At 42.5% G+C, this 6,332-nt stretch overlaps 1 long non-coding RNA gene across 1 annotated transcript; it reads left to right on the forward strand.

Annotated features, from left to right (window-relative positions):
* The first annotated feature begins 227 nt into the window (after positions 1-227).
* Positions 228-5,915, forward strand: LOC142486392 (uncharacterized). The gene is made up of 4 exons (XR_012798948.1): positions 228-533; positions 2,212-2,331; positions 4,482-4,585; positions 5,818-5,915. It is a non-coding gene; the product is annotated as an uncharacterized LOC142486392 (long non-coding RNA).
* The last annotated feature ends 417 nt before the right edge of the window (positions 5,916-6,332 follow it).

The following is a 6,332-nucleotide window of genomic DNA, read 5'->3' on the forward strand; positions in this document are numbered from 1 at the left end:
TAATAATCTGTAATCAGGAGGTCATTATAAGTGTTAAACAGTAGTGGTACTGTGATATTAAAGTGACAATCCCATACAAGTTTAATTCAGCCCAAATCCACACAATAATGTTAATAAATGCATTATAAATATCACATGACCATATGTATACTGACTTAGTTCATGGCTGTGTTATTACATCATTACATGTGTAATTAAATCCGTGACATTCTCAGGCTCCCCCCTTCTGTGACAATCATACAGCCGGGCCGTTACATTGCAACACACTAATCCCGCCCCTAGTGACATCACGTGATCAGTAACCAGTCAGAGAAGCTAGCAGGCAAAGAACTACATTTCCCACAATGCACCTCGTGGAGTGTGGCTAGCAGCTACACCTTCTCTCACTAGTTTGTCTCCTGCGAGCTTCCGTACACAGCGTCTTGTTAGAGTGGGGCGTGGACATGTGTAAACTTCAATGGTGGGGAAATGAGACAGTTTTAGCTGCTAGCTGAGCAGTGGTACAGCGCTCTGTAGAAGGCGCTCTCAGTCGGGTGAGTGATTTTTCAATGTGTGTGTTTATTTCATTTCTCATTTTACTTTCACTTTAAGTACTGCATGCTTATTTTTTTCTTTGGGCATTTAGGGATTTAAGTGCTCTGTGAGACGATTCCTCCATTGAAGGAGGAGCTATGAGGCCAACCTATCACAGCTACTGTACCATCTTCAGTTGCTTTCAGTATACTGATTAATCCACGGCACAGAATATGCAACTTCAAATACATCTATCAACTGTCTATATGTTAAGCCCCCGGACAAGCAAGTGGTGAAACATGCATGTCAGGACTTGTCTGTCTCATCTAGGATGTGGTGGTGATCTCAGCTGTTTCTCCTTCTCTCCGCTGAATCTTGCAGTCTGTGCTCCAAGCAACCCTGGGAGCATGTGCTGAGACTCACTCTCCCTGAACCTACGAGCAGTTAAGCTGTGGATATATGCTATCACTCTGCTGGACACTTTGCTGTACACTCAGGACTGGTCTAAGTACTTTTGCTACCTATTTTGGCTTGTTAGTTATATCTGCCAATTTTTTGCTCATCTGTGTGTTTCATATCTATAGGCTTGGATCATATTACTAACTTATATAATTAACTTATTCATTTCCTTGCTTGTTAGTTATACACTAGTTTCATACAAGCACTTCACACAGGGGGCTTCAACTTAGGTAGTACTTGACCGGCCGGTCTGAGTGTTCTCATTTCCATATATTTCTTGCCTCTACACTTTATTTACATACTTTGTACTTATTACTGCAGTGTAGCATTTTTCCCCACACCTTAAGGTTCAGTTTATAACAGCTTTGTAGGTCACCACTGCTCCTCATTTTAACCATTTATGTGTATGTGATTAATAAACCTTTATTGATACAATTTGTGTATGTTAGAGTGCTATTCAGGGGATTCTTTTTTTCTGTGTTAGTTTTCATATGTGTGTGTGTGTGTGTGTGTGTGTGTGTGTGTGTGTGTATATATGTATATATTTATGTATATATATTTGTGTGTGTGTGACCTTGGGCAAGTCACTTCATATCCTCTGTGCCTCAGGCACCAATGTCATAGATTGTAAGCTCTATGGGGCAGGGACTTGTGTCTGCAAAATGTCTCTGTATAGCGCTACGTAAAACTAGCAGCGCTTTAAAAGAACATGCTGTTATTATTATTATATATAAATGTGTATGTATTTATTTATATAGCACTATTAATGTATATAGCGTTTCACAGTAGTAATACATGTGCAAATCCTATAAATAACAAATACAAATATCAGGTCATGGGAATAAGTGATTTGGACATAAAAGTAACATTTCGGAAGTGTGGACAACTAATACATCTTGTAGATTGCCTTTACAGTGTGATGTCATTGATTCAGTAGATTGTGTGCAGACCAGGACTGCAGTACAGTGTCACTCACATGGATGACTTGCGTGGTAGAAGCTCAAGAACAAGGATGTCAAACTCCAGTCCTCGAGGGCAGCAAACAGGCCAGGTTTTCAGGATATCCCTACTGAAAACCTGGCCTGTTTGGGACCCTCGAGGACTGGAGTTTGACATGCATGCTCTAGACGGAGCACAGCTGTGGGTGGGAGGTGGATTTGCTTTGCATCAAATGGTTTGGAGCAAGGTTTATTGTATGTAGTAACATAATAACAATGCAATGCTTAACTTTTATTTCAGGAGGGATGACTGCAGAACAGAAGTGAATATTGAAGCCATGTGTTCCTTTTCTTGCAAAAGAGAAAATTTGAAGGACAGTTGAACAGAATGAAAATTACTACACAGAGACAGATAAGCAATGTGTATATTTCTCATTTACCATTTAGTATTTGTCGTTTTATTGACTCCACACAATCCGGCTGCTACGGGTTTCACATTGAACATTTTCATCTCTACTCTACCCCTTCCTGTGATCTGAACCATGCAAGTTTTCATTGATTCAATACATCATGAGTAGAGTGTGGCTACAGTATGAAGTAAAGACCCAAGGACCACATCTACTACCATTCATAACAAGAACATGTGCAGTAGCGCACAGCTGCAGTTCTATGTGATTGTTATGAAAGGTTGAGGTGGTTCAATTCTATGAATCTGGAGTGGGATGGATCCTGTTTGCATCACATGGTTTCACCTAGGCCAGTAGATTATATAACTCTCAGTACAGGTTACACATGGCATCAGTATTAGTGATGTAAAGAGGAGGAAAGCTTCAATGTGGAGAACAAAGCCAAGTAATGTTGAAGTTACTCCTTTTACCATTTACTTGGTCAGTCTGTACTGTCTACTCCCCACACAGCTGCTAAGGGTCTTCCATTTTAAATACTTTCACCTCCTATTCTGCACTGCTTTGCTGCCCATTATTTAGAAATGCGTTCCAGTCATGTTTACCACTCTGAATCTCTCTGCAGTCATTGATTCAGCACATCATGGGTAGAGCATGGCTACAGATACAGAAAGCTTTTATTATTTTACCGGCTGATCATCCATAATATTGCATTAAAACATAGAATATCACTTAATTTCCAAAAGATTCAGTGATGCTGATAATGCAGAATCTCACAACATTTCCCATCATAATGCCATAATGCACCAGAGGAAGAAATAATCCTTGCTATATCTGTACATTGTGTGACGTATTACCTCCATGACCATTGATAGCAAGTACATCTTCTGTATAGAGCGGCTGTGTTATGATGCAGTTATTGATCATCATTGACATAATCACAAGAATCTTATGCAAAGGGAAATTGTCCGCAGCGAAGTGAGATGTGTGCCTGTTTTAAGTCCTCCAGCTTAACGCCCCTACACCTCCCACTACACAGACATACTTACTTATGCATACACTGACATCTGGCATACCTACACACACCCCAGGGCCACTTCCTTCCCCTGATGTCAGGGAGAGGATGGGCATGCAGAGTGCAGTAAGTCTCCACGTTACTCTGGCCAACAGTCTTGGCCTACCCCCAGCATCTGTCACCCACAACATCTGTTCCCTCCTTGTAAAGTGCTGAACTATCTCACCTGGGTCAGTGCTATAGCTGATCACAGTGCCCGATCATGATGTCACTGTGACAGGCAGCAGTGCAGATTGACCGGTCAATCAATGCAGTGCCGCACCATATGCACTAAATGAGATTTCCATGCCCCCTGTCAGGTTACTCCCTGGGCAGTGACCCTGCTCACCCCCTCCCCTAGTTCCACCTCTGACCACAATTATCTCTCTTGGAGAGTGTAGCAAATTGGTGTTGGTGGAATCTCACCTCTGCCATGCATGGTCACAATCTGGGCACAGGACCCAAATAGTGGGCAATGTGGCACTTCTTACAGTAGAGAATAAGTAACTATATTCTTTACTTGTGTATTAAGGACCTTATTTGCATTAAAATTCAGTCCCCATGGGACCAAGACTTTCTGGCTTACTGAACAAAGTGGAATTATTTCGTAGAGGGTGGAGAATTGTATTTTATCTGAAATTACCCCCTCTGCACAAAATACAAACAATTATACACATACATGTACCTTGTGGAAGTTGTTGCCCTCTATCTTCCTGTGGTCTCTCCCTGTTTCTCACCGTGCCTCCTCCCATTTCCTTGCACCTCTGCGTCTCCGCATATATCCCTATACTCAGAGCCGGCTCCGGTCAGTGACATGGGATGCCCAAATATGAGCATATCCATACATGGGCATCCATGCCACTGACCGGAGCCCACTCTGTTGCGGATATGGAGAGAGACTGGGAGATTTACATCCCCTTATAATTCATATGGTGCATAGTACCGGCACGTATTGTTTTACCGTTACTGTGTACCTTCCTACTTTCACACTGGTACAGTATGTGCTGCAGTGGGACTGAGAGGGATATATTGGTAACACATAGTTATTGTTGGGGGAATTCAATCCATTTTGAAAATAGTAATGCAATGTTTTATACTTTTTTTTTTTTGCAGTAATGAAGAATGAAAAAGTTCTGTTAAAATTGAATTGGAGGTGAACTGGAATCATCATCAACTCTGCACCAGTGTGAATTGATGTTCTTTAATGTTCTGATAAGGTACATGCAACATCTCTTCCTCAACCCCTACACCACTCTCTGCCTCTTGCCTCTCTCTCTCCACCTCCCTGCTAAGCGTATTAACCCATCTAATGTAATCCACATTCCATGTCTCACTTTACTCTTCACTTCTCACGTGCCCTCTGGAATGTCTGCTCTCTGACTAACAAGGTCTATTTGTACATGACCTCTTCTGCTCTCATCATCCACCACTTCTCATTCCCCTCACCCCTGTCCTACTCGATACCTCAGCTTAATTGAACTCTCTCCTCTGACATCTACCCTTATCTCTAACCTCTCCTCACTTTCTGCTTAAACTAACTATCTTGTTAACTTTTACAATGCTATCATCTCCTCCTCCTCCCTCCTCCCTCCTCCATTATATATTTATATGCCCCTTCTAGGCTCTGACACACTCATCCCTCTAAGGCCATGATTATCATGGGCACATGCTTGGTCATCCACAGTGCGTGCGAGCGATGCAGAGCCGCCTCGGACCTCAGTGCAGGGATTGCTGCATACCCCAGCATCTGTCACCCACAAACAATACACACACTAATACTCCCCACAATACACACTATAATACCTCCTCAATACTAATCTCTCCAATAATATTATAGCTCCAAACACAATATACACAACACCCTTACACAAGATACACAATCTAGTACTCTCCTCTGCACCTCTACACACAATATAATACTCCCACACACACAATATACACACTACCCTCCTACCCCCATAAAATACAACCAATAATACACACACACTTTGTGGATGTTGGGACCAGCTCCCGGCATGCACCAGTGAAAGAGAGAGGCCCGCAGGAGCTCGGAAGAACTCCCTCTCTCCATCCGTGCCTCCCTCCGTTTCCCATCTTCTCCCTGTCTCTCTCCCTCCCTTTCCTTGCATCTCCCTGCGTCTTTACGTATACCCAGTCAGTGACGGCTCTGGTCACGTGATGCCTTAATATGGGCTTATCCATATATGTTCATCCACGTCACTAATGTGATGCCCGCACTGTTGCGGAGCTGGTACTTACGACGCGCACTTATTGTTTTATCAGTACTGCGTACCTGACTCTACCGGCCTACTTTCAACACTAGTACAATAAGTGCTTCACTACGAGTGAGTGGGGAATATTGGCATCACACAGTCACTGTTGAATATGCCATTCAATCCATTTTGAAAATAGTAATGCAATGTGGTTTTGTTTTGTTTGCTTTTTGCAGTAATGAAGAATGGATAAGTTATATTAAAATTAAATTGGAGGGGAACTGGATTCAGCATTTCATCATGAACTCTGCACTTGTGAGAATTTACCTTCTTGAATGCCCTGACAGGTACACGCAACTTTAAGACTATAATCTGCTGTGCAAGCTTTCGTGCTATACCTCCCCCTCAGGTTTTGATTTATACATTTGCTCCCTCAAGTCATGTCCTCTAATATTTGAAAGCTCTCTCCTAGCATTTTCTCTCTACCACAGAACGTCATCCCAATGTAACCTCTCTCTTGTTCTCTCTGCTTGCTGTTTCCTCACTCCTCTGTTAAACTTTTCTAATTTCTCTAACTTCCACACTCCTGCTTTTATCCACATGTTCTCTTTCCTTCCCCTACCTTTGCATGTGTCTACACACTGCACCATTTGTACAGACCTCTATTGCAGCTATTTCTGCACTGCTCAATGAAAAGCACTCTTTAATATCCTATTCTCTGTGCCCCCTCTCTCTGCGCCCCCTCTTTTGG

The sequence above is a fragment of the Ascaphus truei genome, unplaced genomic scaffold (assembly GCF_040206685.1).
Source record: "Ascaphus truei isolate aAscTru1 unplaced genomic scaffold, aAscTru1.hap1 HAP1_SCAFFOLD_837, whole genome shotgun sequence".
NCBI classification, from domain to species: domain Eukaryota; kingdom Metazoa; phylum Chordata; class Amphibia; order Anura; family Ascaphidae; genus Ascaphus; species Ascaphus truei.